Source organism: Pongo pygmaeus, chromosome 4 (assembly GCF_028885625.2).
Source record: "Pongo pygmaeus isolate AG05252 chromosome 4, NHGRI_mPonPyg2-v2.0_pri, whole genome shotgun sequence".
In the NCBI taxonomy this organism is placed as follows: domain Eukaryota; kingdom Metazoa; phylum Chordata; class Mammalia; order Primates; family Hominidae; genus Pongo; species Pongo pygmaeus.
In genome coordinates this window covers 15,838,339-15,851,589 of record NC_072377.2, presented here as the reverse complement: position 1 = coordinate 15,851,589, position 13,251 = coordinate 15,838,339, and the positions used below count along the sequence as shown (strand labels likewise).

The 13,251-nt window shown below is 41.9% G+C and overlaps 1 pseudogene; it reads right to left on the bottom strand.

Moving 5' to 3' along the window:
- Positions 1-211: 211 nt before the first annotated feature.
- On the bottom strand, positions 212-8,956 carry LOC129036136 (actin, cytoplasmic 2-like; annotated as a pseudogene).
- Between the last annotated feature and the right edge of the window lie 4,295 nt (positions 8,957-13,251).

The window sequence follows — 13,251 nt, the reverse complement described above, 5'->3', positions numbered from 1 at the left end:
CAGGGTATTAAACAAATACCAAGGGGAACAGTAAACTTGAATACAAGGTCAAAATCAGCAACAAGTTCTACAATCCACTGCTGATAGCAAATACGAGCTTCAAGGACAAATTTCTTTTAGAAGGCTTATTCCAGTTTTGTGAGGCTAGCGTGAGGTGTATGCATTTGCCAGGGGCAAATTTATACTTTTGAATTAACCCATACAACAAATGCTACGAATCGCTCACTGTCCATTTAGAAGCATTTGTGGTGGACGATGGGGGCGTGGGGGTACTGACTCGTCATACTCCTGCTTGCTAATCCACATCTCCTGGAAGGTGGACAGTGAGGCCAGGATGGAGCTGCCGATTCACACCAAGTACTTGCACTCTGGGGGTGCGATGATCTTGATCTTCATGGTGCTGGGTGCCAGGGCGATGATCTCCTTCTGCATACTGTGGGCGATACCCACGTACATTGTGGTGCTGCTGGACAGCACCGTGTTGGCGTACAGGTCTTTGTGGATGTCCATGTCACACTTCATGATGGAGTTGAAGGTGGTCTCCTGATGCGGCAAGATTCCCTGCTCAGGAAGGAAGGCTGGAACAGTGCCTCCAGACACTGGAACTGCTCGGTGCCAGTGGTGATGACCTGGCCATCAGGCAGCTTGTAGCTCTTCTCCAGGGAGGAGGAGTATGCGGTGGTGGCCATATCCTGCTCCAAGTCCAGGTTGAGGTAGCACAGCTTCTCCTCGATGTCACACATGATCTCCCCCTTGGCAGTGGTGGTGAAGCTGTAGCCGTGCTTGGTGAGGATCTTCATAAGGTAGTGGGTCAGGTCCCGGCCAGCTAGGTCCAGAGGCAGGATGGCATGGAGGACAGTATAGCCCTTGTAGATGAGCACCGTGTGGGTGACCCCATCTCCAGAGTTCATGAAAATGCCAGTGGCGTGCCCGGAGGTGTAGAGGGACAGCACTGGCCTGGATGGCCACGTACACGGCTGGGGTGTTGAAGGTCTCAAACATGATCTGAGTCATCTTCTCTGTTGGCCTTGGGGTTCAGAGGGGCCTCAGTCAGCAGCACCGTGTGCTCCTCTGGGGCCATGCGCAGCTCCTTGTAGAAGGTGTAGTGCCAGCTCTTCTCCATGTCGTCCCAGTTAGTGACAATGCCACGCTCGATGGGGTACTTCAGGGTCAGGATGCTGCGCTTGCTCTGGGCTTTGTCACTCACGTAGGAGTCCTTCTGGCCCATGCCCACCAACACGTGCTGGTACCAGGGGTGCCAGACGATGGAGGGGAAAACAGCTCCCCCAGCAAAGCCAGCTTTGCACATGCTAGAGCCATTGTCAATGAGGAGTGCAGCGAACTCTTCTTCTGTTGTGATGGGCAGCGGAGCTGGGCTCAGAGCGGCAGGGGGACATGGTGTGTGGGGTGGCAGCAGCGAGTCATATTCTGCTTTTTATCAACAGAAACAATATAAGATCCTGCTAAGAAGCAGAATCTCATTCTGCTTGGTTGTGCCAGTACCTTGTTGTCTGGCATGGATGGTCTCCATCTTCTATAGGTATACTCAGACATGTAGATATTGCTCGAATTCTCTGGAACCAGTGCCCTGCTAACTGCTCTAGAACCCTTGTGTCTACCATAACATTAGATATAAGCTAAAGATAGGGGAGGAGAGGGACAAGGGCCAGACTTCTCAGCTGCTCCTGTGGTTTACCAAAACCATCGCACAGAGAATTGCTGTCTTTTCCCTTCCTGCTCTTTGTCCCTCCCACCTCTGGGCTTAGAGCTTCTATGGAAGCCCCCTGACCTTTAGTATACGCTATTGGCTTTGGTGCTGTCACACTTGTCTATTCTGTTGATCAAAGATTCCTCCAAAATTTGATCCATCAATGGAATTCTCTTTTTTTTAAAATTTAGATTCAATGAGTGGTACATGTTTTTTACAAGGGTGTATGTGGTAATTTGGCTTCTAGTGTACCCATTACCCAAATATCGAACATTTTATTCAATAGATAATCTTTCAATCCTCAACCTCCTCCCTCCCTACACCTTTTGGTGTCCCTAGTGTCTATTATTTTCATTTTTATGTCCATGTATACTCATTGTTTAGCTCCCATGTATAAATGAGAACATGCAATATTTGATTTTCTGCTTCTGAATTAGTTCACTTAGGATAATGGCCACCAGCTCCATCTATGTTGCTGCAAAACACTGATTTCATTCTTTTTATGGCTGCATAAACAAAGGATCTCTTTTCTGTCATTCCTAAATTTGTATCGAAATGGCAAGCAGGCATGGACAGTCGATGTGTTTTTTTGACTCAAACTATGCCTTCTTAGCAGGATCTTACACTGTTTCCTTTGATAAAAAGTATAATATTCACATGAAGCATGATCTGGGACTTTCCATTTATAAATGTTGCTTTCGGCAACATTAACTGTTAGATACTTGCAATTTTAGAGTGTACTGTTTGATTTTGAGTCCCCCTTTAGCAGAGCCTGAGACAAGGTGTTATGAGCAGATAATTTATGTGAAAGGTAATCCAAGGAATCAGGAATGAGGGAGAGAGGAGAATGAAATAGAGAAAGAGGAAAAGTTGACAAAATGGCACATTATTTAGGTTATCACTGTAGGCAGTTGAGGTTAGGTTTCACTGATATTTCAAGAGAAATGTATAAAATAATTCCCAAGTTGTTTATCTGAATCAGGGAGGCATGCATATTTGCCCAATGACTCTGGTCTCTTGTTGGTTGAGGGATTTCTCCCATGACTTTAATCCAACTCTTGTATTTGTGTGCCAGCTGGCTGAGCAGGCTTCTGCAGTGTCAGAGAAGAAATGATACCTCCAAAGAAAAGATGACCAGGTTCATAGGCAAGAAAAGATATCCTGTGCGTGCCTGAGGTTGGTCGTCAGCAGCATGAAGTTATCCACGTTGAAATAAAACTATCCATCGCACCTGCTACTGAAATCAGAGTTCAACCAAACAGACTGATAGCAGCTCTGGAGACATCTGAGAAAAGTTCATGGTAATCTTACCAAAGTGTTCTGTGGAAAATAAATTATAGAACACACCTAGAATGGTAATTGCCTTTCCACAACTTCTATGAGTACTGTGCTAAATTCAAATGTGACCCTCTAACAATGTACATGTGGTACCACCTTAACCTCTGCAGCAAGAGCAGGGTTTGATATATCTCAAAACATGTGAATATGATCTGAATCATACTAGAACTCTCTACATACAGCATGTCCCTCAGAAGCTGATTTAGTGTTACTATGATATGTAACTATATAGTCTTTTTTTTTTTTTTTTGAGACAGAGTCTTGCTCTGTTCCCCAGGCTGGAGTGCAGTGGTGCGAACTCGGCTCACTACAAGCTCTGCCTCCCAGGTTCACGCCATTCTCCTGCCTCAGCCTCCCGAGTAGCTGGGACTACAGGTGCCCACCACCACACCCGGCTAATTTTTTGTATTTTTAGTAGAGACGGGGTTTCACCGTATTAGCCAGGATGGTCTCAATCTCCTGACCTTGTGATCCCCCTGCCTCAGCCTCCCAAAGTGCTGGGATTACAAGCATGAGCCACTGAGCCCGGCCATATAGTCTTGTTATTTATAAAAGAATGGTAAATATGTGGCATGCATTCCCCACAGTCTTGCTTTCCAGAGAATAGAATGTATAACCACTTGGTTAGGGTATACTTGCCTCCTGGAGTCCAAGAGGAGACCTCAGAATGCTTTTCAACACTGTACTCCAAGTTGGTGCTTGAATTACAGTTTATTGTCAATTTAGTATAATATCATTTCTTATTTTATTATAATAATCAAATTTACTCAATCCCAAGTGCTTCATTCAAAACTCCACAAGCACTAGAACATCCAATAAATTGCCAAAATTCATATGTTGACAGCAGTGTTTGGTAATAAAACTAAGTTGACCCTTACCATGCATTAGTCCTGGTTACAGACCTTAGATCTCTCAACAAAACAAAGACTAATAATACTGGTAAATCTTGTGTTTACACTAATGCTACAAGTTCATAAGATTGAAGTAGAGCTTGAGAGCCCAAATTTTAGTACAAACAATCCTCACTTTACACAGTTCATTGCAACTGTATCCTCACTTTGCACAGTTCTATGGTCCCTGAGATTGAATCTTCATTAACAGTGAACCATGCAAAGAAAAGGCATAATTCTGATGTGCACGCATTTCAGTTAACAGAGTACTGGGCTAAGGAAGGACTTCCTGTGTGTAATTTAATTCACATAACAGCATAATTATCTGGCTCTGTGTCGTTCATGCTTTCAGCTTCAATATAGGAAGTCTTGAAGCACATGAAATTTAGGACCAGGTTTACTGACGGGTATTGTATTCCGTAATAGGTCTGCCATCATTTATTTAAGCATAGGTTCTCTTCAAATTGCTGGGGAGAGGACATACTCCACTGCCTGCAAAAGCACTTGAATGATTTGAACCAACTGTTATTTTTATCTCTTTAAATATAAGATCCCATTCTTTTTGCCAGAATATCTAGGTTCAAAGTATTAGCCAGAACAGGCAAAATAAAAGCATGCCTTGAACAGCAGTCCAGTATTGGGGCAGCAGCTATTTTGGTCTAACACCATTCTAAAGTGTACAGCATTCAATCAGCAAATCTTAAGAACATCATTCACTGATCTTTAATGACATTAATATAATATTTTTGTAGTTAATAATAGGTATATTTCATGACAGTAGCTGCAGTTCAAAAAACTTTAAGCTTTGCAAATAAGCTTGGGGACTTGTAGAATTAGAACAAAAGGAGTAGTTATTTTTAAGTATGTTTATCAAAACGTTGCTATTGAGTTTCCGTTTCTGCTCCTGTCTATTGTCTGTGGCCTTGCTAATTGCCATTTTTACTTCCCAGTACCATTCTCTCAGCTTTCAAAAATGTCCATTCCCCCATGTATGATGCCTACAAGTACAACTCATTCTGTTGTAAATATAAAAGTATCAATGATTTTAGAACTGGAAGGATCCATTTAAAAAATCAACTAGCCCAGTTTTCTCATTTTAAATACGAGGTAACTGAAACCCAGGATTTGAAATGATGTGGCGATGTCTCACAACTTTAGAAGTAGACTCCATCTTTCTTTCAAATCTTTCATTCTGGAGTGTAACATTAGAATAGCATCGCCAGCATATAGATAATTCCTGGGAGAAAACATGGAAAATCAAAAGACTTGCTTTCATAGGCAGATTTCTGGGTAATTTCCTCCATCTTTATTTCTTTTATTGTTATTACAATATGTTGTTACAATGAATAAAAATTTGAGGAAAAATAAAAAAGAAGCAAATTGCAAACAATTAGATTTACCAGTTTGTCATGAAAAATAATATATTTAACATATGTTTCTCCAGATAAAGCAGCCTGGGGGAAAAACAGTTTTGAAGGAACAGCAACAAGAAGTATTTTTCTGACTCAGGCCTTGCCACAGGATTGCAAGAAATTTAGCTTCCTTTAAATTCTTCCCAGCTAGTTCAGAAAGTCATTTTCTGGGGCTGTTTCATGCAAGTACATATTCTTATTCCTTAGCTTCCATGGTAAGCCTACTGATTCTTACTCTCTGTGCTCTGTCATTTCTCCTTTGGGTGAAGTACTGAGACACCCCCGGCCTCCTATCAGGAGAGAAATTTGAGAATCAGAAAGCATCAATGGAGATGGTGCCGTGCATCCTGGATGGCTGTGTCTGGATTATTCTCTGCTAACGTGGGAGCCCCTTAGCAAAGGGTCATGGCAAAGAGTTACTTGCTTCCTAGCAGAGTCCACCTTTGTGATATTTACCTGAAGGATAAAGTCCCAAGTCCTGGTGGTGGGAAAATCTTGCCCCACATAATTCAGATAGAGCACACTTTCAGAGAAACACAAACTTAAGGTGGGGTAGATTTGCTCGTAAGCCACTTGGAGGTCAGCTGACCTTATTCCCTGTTGTCAGTGAGACCAAAGCGGACACAAAGCACCCATCTTCCCCTCCACTTGGGGGACAAGAGCCCACATTTGATTCTCTTGGAGCAATAGGCTCAGGAAAGCAATGCGCTACCACCTGAAGAATGAGAGTTTGCAAATCCTGCCCTGGGGAAGGCAGTCAGGACTCCTTTTGCAGATAGCTCAATGGGGTTTTTGAGGGACCTGTGTGGTCACCAGACTGAGAGGGACCTTGAGTTTGAAGTGAAAATGGAGAAAGAAGAGAGGAATGGAAGGGACAGATGACATTGAGAGTGACAGAGTATTCCCTTGAGGCACTCTGAAGATTTACACTGTGAGATGTTTCCCCTCCTCAGAGGAAATAATTACATAAGGTCCCTAGTTCTTGTCTTCCCATCTGGCACTACTTCTGGTGTGTTTCCTGGCTCTTCAATCAAATAGCTTCATCTTCATCTGACTCAGTGTGTGTCTATGCTGCAGAAAACGGTGTGGTTTTCCATACTTAGGAAGCACTTAACACCTGCTTCCTGATTGCCCAGGTAGGGGAAAGAGGCCCCTCCCTTGTGCTCAAAGGAAGGAGGAGATAACTTGACTCTTCAACTCCTTCACTACACAGCTTTCCTGGCCTTTGCCTCACACCGAGCCCAGAGAGAAGGTCACACTGTGCTACTCCAGGAGCACCATTCAGATCAGACGCCACATGGAAGGTGTCCCCTGTCAGCATGAAATGTCGATTCATTTGTATTGCTCTGTAGAGAGTATGATAAACTTAGTGGTTTAAAACATTGCAAATGTGTTATTTTATAGTTCTGGAGGTCTGACACGCGAAAACATTTTCATGGGGCTGAAATCAGGGTGTCAGAAAGCCCACCTTCCCTCTAAAGGCTCTAGGGGTAGGGGAGAATCCATTTCCCTGCCTGCTTGCAGCTTCTAGGGGCTGCCTGCATTCCCTGATTCCCACCGTCTTCAGAGCCAGGAGCCTAGCATCCTCCTCCCTCTCTGACCTCTTCTTCCATCCTTACACCTTCTCATTCAGACCCTGAGCTCCTGCCTTGCTCTAATAAGGACTCTTGTGATTCTATTTGATTTATCCAGATAATCCAAGATAATCCCTCCCTCTGTGTTAGGTCATTCTGTGTTGCTATAAAGAAATACCCAAGACTGGGTAATTTATAGAGCAAAATGGTGTTTTTATTTTTTTGAGACAGAGTTTTGCTCTTATTGCTCAGGCAGGAGTGCTGTGGCACGATCTCAACTCACTGCAACCTCTGCCTCCCAGGTTCAAGTGAGTCTCCTGCCTCAGCCTCCGGAGTAGCTGGAATTATAGGCACCCACCACCATGCCCAATTAATTTTTGTATTTTTAGTAGAGACAGAGTTTCACCATGTTGGCCAGGCTGGACTCGAACTCCTGGCCTCTGGTGATCTGCCCACCTCGGCCTCCCAAAGTGCTGGGATTACAGGCATGAGCCACCACTCCTGGCCAGCAAAGTGGTTTAATTGGCTCAGGGTTTTGCAGGCTGTATCAGCATGATGCCAATATCTGCTCAGCTTCTGTGGAAGCTTCAGGGACTTTTAAGTGGAAGCAGAAGCAGGAACATCACATGGGGAGAGCAGGAGCAAGAGAGAGAGTTGGGGGCTGTGGGAGGTCAGGGAGCTGCCACATACTTTTAAACAACCAGATCTCCAGAGAACTCACTATTGCCAGGACAGCTCCAAGCCATGAAGGACACATGCCCATGACCCAAAGTCCTCCCACCAGGCCCCACCTCCAATACTGGGGCTTACAGTTTAACATGAAATTTGACGGGGACATATATTCAAACGATCTCACCCAGCAACTAAACATCCTTAGTCTAATCACTTTCACAAAACCTCTCTTACTGTGCAAGGTGACATATTCACAAGTTTGGGGGATTTGGATGTGGACATCCTAGGTGGGACCATTATTCAGTCTACCATGAAGTGCAGATACATGTGGAGGCCCCGGGCAGGGACCCCTTTGTTCTGTGTATGAGTCTTAATTTCTAAAGCTGACTGAGTGTTAGCATGGAGGGGTCAATGCCATCAAAAAAAAGTTTGTTGTTGCTTGCAGTTTCACTGGAAAAGCAAGGCATGGTGTGCCATTCAGGGCCACAGGGGAAGCACCAGTGTTGGTCAGGAGACAGAAGCAGGAGGAAGAGGGCAATCCTGGACCATAGCCTTTGCTGGGGTGTCCCTGGGAAAGGCAAGTCCCAGTAGTTAGGGTTGGCCAGTTTGGATAATTGCAGCAGGCTTTAGGCTAGAAGAGTGGTTTCTGGTTGTCTGGTATGTGGCCTCGGGATTATTAAGACAGAAGAATATTGCTTCCTGCAATATACAGGATAGAGAAGGTAAAGCTCTGAACTGGCTAGTTTACATATTGAAGCACCTTTTTTTTTTTTTTTTTTTTTTTGGAGACGGAGTCTCACTGCGTCCCCAGGCTGGAGTGCAGTGGCGCGATCTCAGCTCACTGCAACCTCTGTCTCCCGGATTCAAGCGATTCTCCTGCCTCAGCCTCCCGAGTAGCTGGAACTACAGGTGTGCCCCACCACGCCCAGCTAATTTTTGTATTTTTAGTAGAGACGGGATTTCACCATGTTGGCCAGGATGGTCTCCATCTCTTGACCTCATGATACGCCTGCCTTGGCCTCCCAAAGTGCTGGGATTACAGGCATGAGCCACTACTCTTGGCCTAAAGCACTTTTCTAGCTGAGTTCTTTGCTATTCCTAAGAACTGGCTAGCCCCAGGTGGGCCAGCCTGTCCCCAGACAAAAAGATTTTTTAAAATATAAAAACATCATAATATACAAAAAATAAAAAATCTAATTAATACACCCCTCCACCAATGTTGGGACAAACTGAAGGTCAGGCTCTCTGCCCTTGGGCCACTATGATTCTACTCACATATTGGTCTCCTAGGTCCATTGTCCTACTGTCCTTACCCGCTAAAATGAGGGCTGCGTTCTGTCCCTGTATTTTTCCCACCATCATGATGTGGACCCCAGAAAAATATACCTTCCACTGTTCCCAGAGAAGTCTGAGTAGTATAGTCAAAATTTCTTGCTCCCCTCTGTCACTAATCAATTGTTATGGACAGATCTCACAACTCCTTCATTTTATCTTTCCGTAGGATGACTTCTTTACTTGGAAGCTCTTTCCTGTGTAGAGAGAACACTTAAAGACCAGCCCCACAAGACATAGCAAAAAATCCATGTGTCTGAGTCCTCAAGGTGGGCACACATTAAGTCCTTGAGCTAAGATCCTAATGCCATCATGATTCAAGAGAAAATTGCTGAGCCTGAAAACATAAACCTTTGGATATACTTTTTCAGTAAAGTAACTAATAACTTTGGACGAGGGGTGAGATTTAAACAAATCCTACTTGATATCAATTACAATAAATTATTTATCTTAATGGTGTAATTTGGAAAAATTATGCTTGGCATTATGTAAATATAAACTTTTTCAATAATATAAAGCATTTATTCCACTAAAAATTTTATTACATTAAGATAAATAGAAAGCAGATTTGTCAAGAATAGATCAGCATGAATAGTGATACTACTACCAATAAATACTAATAAGATCCTCCCATGAATAATGAATGTTGTGCTGTATTCTCACAGCCAGGTTGGCTCAGGAATAATCTCGGAGGCAGAGGGAGAGCCACATCTATCCTGCTTCATATTCTAACTCCTAATCATCCAAGATTAGGATGGAGTGACTTAATAGACATTACCTCTTATTATTTTTAAAAGTCCTATAATAAAAAATCATCATGAGGGTGCACAGCCGGTACATTAACTTCAAATCTGGACTCCCAGTAGAGTTTATTTTTTGCCAGCCCTTTATCTCAACACACACACACACACAAACACACACACACACACACACAGAGAAAGAATTATTGCAGGGCTTAGGAGAACCCTGGTCTTGCAGAGAGGATACGCATCACAGAGACTGTAGACACATGAAAGATTTAGAGTAGATTGAAACAGAAAGCTGCAGCTCAATTGTCAGGTTAAAAACAAGAGACCAGAAAATATCTCTGATTAGTAACAAGTAAGCACCCGAACTAAGAAAAGGACCTCTCCATGAAGACCAAATCAGAAGGCAAAAAAAGAAATGAGACCACCCAGAAGACCATGAAAACTATACCAGAGCTATTATTCTTTCATCTTTCATTTGAGGAAACTCAAGATGATATTGGCAACCGCAATACAGGTGGGACATCCAAACTCGGAAACTCTTTGAGTGCTGCCATGAGGCCATAAGTGGAAAATCCCACACCTGACCTCACATAATGAGTCGAAGTGAAAACACAGCCAAAACTTTGTTTCATGCACAAAATTACTCAAGACATTATATATAAAATTACTTTCAGACTATGTAAGACATATATGAAGCATAAATGAATTTCATGTTTAAACTGGAATCTCCTCCCCAAGATGTCTCACTCTGTAGATGCAAATATTCCAAAATCCCAAATGTGAAACACTCCTGGTCCCAAGCATTTTGGATAAGGGATACTCAACATGTAAATCCTTTAGTGTCTCTTATATATAACTAGTTCTTATTCTAAAATGAGGATGTGGTTTTTCATAATGTAAGAAATACAAGTAGCTACATGATCTTTGAAGGTCAAGGAGTGCCAGTATTTTCAGTTTTATATGTGCAGTTCGTCAGCTCTGAGCCACATTCACAAAGGTCAGCAAAGAGCCTGACTAGAATATTTAGTTAGCTACATAGCATCCTTATGTATAAAGCCTCTCTGGATATTACTATAGCAGAATAACTGAATCAGTTATTCTCATCTGCTCATCTATTACAAGCTTGATCATTGTGTCCTTAGTAACAAGATAGAAAATAGAAATAACATCTATCATAGAATCGTGTCTCAGGGAGCTTTATTTCTATTTAGGTTGCATTAGGTATCTCCTCTCTAGATATGTAGGATAGCCCTAAGCTGATTAAGAGGGTCTTGAGCTTTACTTTGCGTGGACAAATGTAGGGGGAGGAGTTTCCTGGAGTCTCTTAAAGGTTGAGATCTAGAAAAATGGAGGGAAGGGAAAAATGTGAGAGGGGTTTGGAGTGAGTGGAGGAGCGGAGTAGTGTTGGAAAATAAAACCTCTCCATTTGCAAGATCTGCCACAATTTTAAATGCTAGGTGTGAGTGTTTTTATTGGGGTGAGGGGGATCACAGAAAATGAGTGATGTTCTATATTTAATTCAGTATGGAGCAGAGAAATAAGAGAAATGCTGGGAGGTGAGAACAAGAGTTTGGTGGGAACCAGAAGAACATGAGCCCCCTGGGAAGTGGCAAATATAGGGAGGCTTTGGACTTCCCACAACGTGTGGGTTAAAGCCAGTTTGCATTTTCTCCAATTCAAGTGATTGGATGACTTCAGTAGACATGTGAATTACACTCGTTTCAAAAGAGTTCATCTCTGCTTTTTAAAGAAAGTATGTTTTGTAAGTCTCACGAGGCAAACGTGAGTTACAAATCCACTGCACTATGCTATCATCAGCTGGGCAGGAGGAGGAGGTTGAGATACACAAGGAGAATTCTGTGGTCAAAGCTTGGAAAGAGCACGGATGTGACCAGGAAGGAGAACAGGCTAGAGTGAGAGGAATTTGCGAATAGGAATTCAGGCAATGCTGGCATGTGGTCAGGATCCGTGGTAGCAGATAACCTGATACCATGATGCTCACAACAGTGGTAGTAACAGAGCATGAGGATTCATTTTGGAGAACAAGGACACGATTGGCAAAGAAGGGAGGGCTGCTGGGAGTTCTTTGATAACCACGTCGTCACATTTTGAAAGGGGAAGAGCTCCAAGATTTCACAGTCATCTTGAAGGCATAGCTGTCTTGGCCATCGTTTTGGTCAATTGTGGTGATAAAAGTTTGTTAATCTTTCTAAATATCATAACACTTGTTCTATGCATTAATGTTAATATTACATAAATAATATTTAAAATGTCAAATATAACATCAATAATAAATTATAAAATATATTAATATATGTATTAATATTCTAACATCACACATTTTGGAAGTCTTTTAAAATACGTGGTAAAGTGAAAGAAAGTTTTGCACATATTTAATTACTTTTTTACTGAGTAACATTAGAAATCCATCATGAAGTCAGTAAGTTTCAGATTTCTGAATAAAAGACAATTAATAACACATCTAGCAGATGAAAAAAGTCAGCCAAAATAATTACAGTAGAACTCAAGAAATTGGCCTGAAACATTCTGACACATGATTTGGGAAAAGAAAAGCTTCCCTACTCCAAAATACACTAAAACAATATAAAAAAATCATTTGAGAACCTCACTTTCTGCAGAGAAGTAAACGAATGCCAGGAAGATCTATTTTAAGAGCTATAAAAATAACTAGATAGGCAGTCAAGTAAACTTTAATATGTCCCCTTGATGAATTAATCCCTTTAGTATTACAAAGTGGGCCTCTTTATTCATTTATTCCTTGTTTGGAAATCTACTTTGTCTGATATTAATATAGTCATCTCAAATTTTTAGATTAGTGTTTGCATGGGATATCTTTTCCATCTTTTACTTTAAAAAGAATTAGCTTTATTGAAGTATAAATTACACACAAAATATTCACCAATTTTAAGAGTTCAATCTGAAGAGTTTTTGCCAAGGCACATGGCCATAAACCTCTATCACGATGATGATATAGAAAGAGTATTTCCATTACCCCATAAACTTCCTTCATCCCACCTTTCAGTCATTCCCTTCCCCTTTCCATTGAACCTGTCAACCATTGATCTACTTTCTATCCCCATAGTTTTGCCTTTTGTAGAATTTCGTACAAATGGAACCATACAGTATGTAGTCTTTTGCGTCTGGCATCTTTCTCTTAGCACAATGTTTTAGAGATTCCTCTGCGTAGATGAAATGTTATGTGGATCAGTAGTTTGTTCCTTCTGACTGCTGAGTTGTACATTTTTATAAGATTAAATCAAAATTTGGTTTTCCATTCATCAGCTAACAGAGATCTAGGAACTCTAGCTCGCGAGTATTATGAATAAAGCAGCTATGAACAGTCTAGTATAAGTCTTGTATAGATACATTTCCCAGGATACATACCCGAGAATAGAAATGCTGGGTCATATGGTTGGTGTGTGTTTATCTTTGTAATAAACTGCCAAACCACTTTCCAAAGCAGCTGAACTCTTTTGCATTCCCACCAGCAACCTATAAGAGTTCCACTTGTTCCATGTCCTCACCAACACTAGTTTCTTTCATTTTAGTTTTATT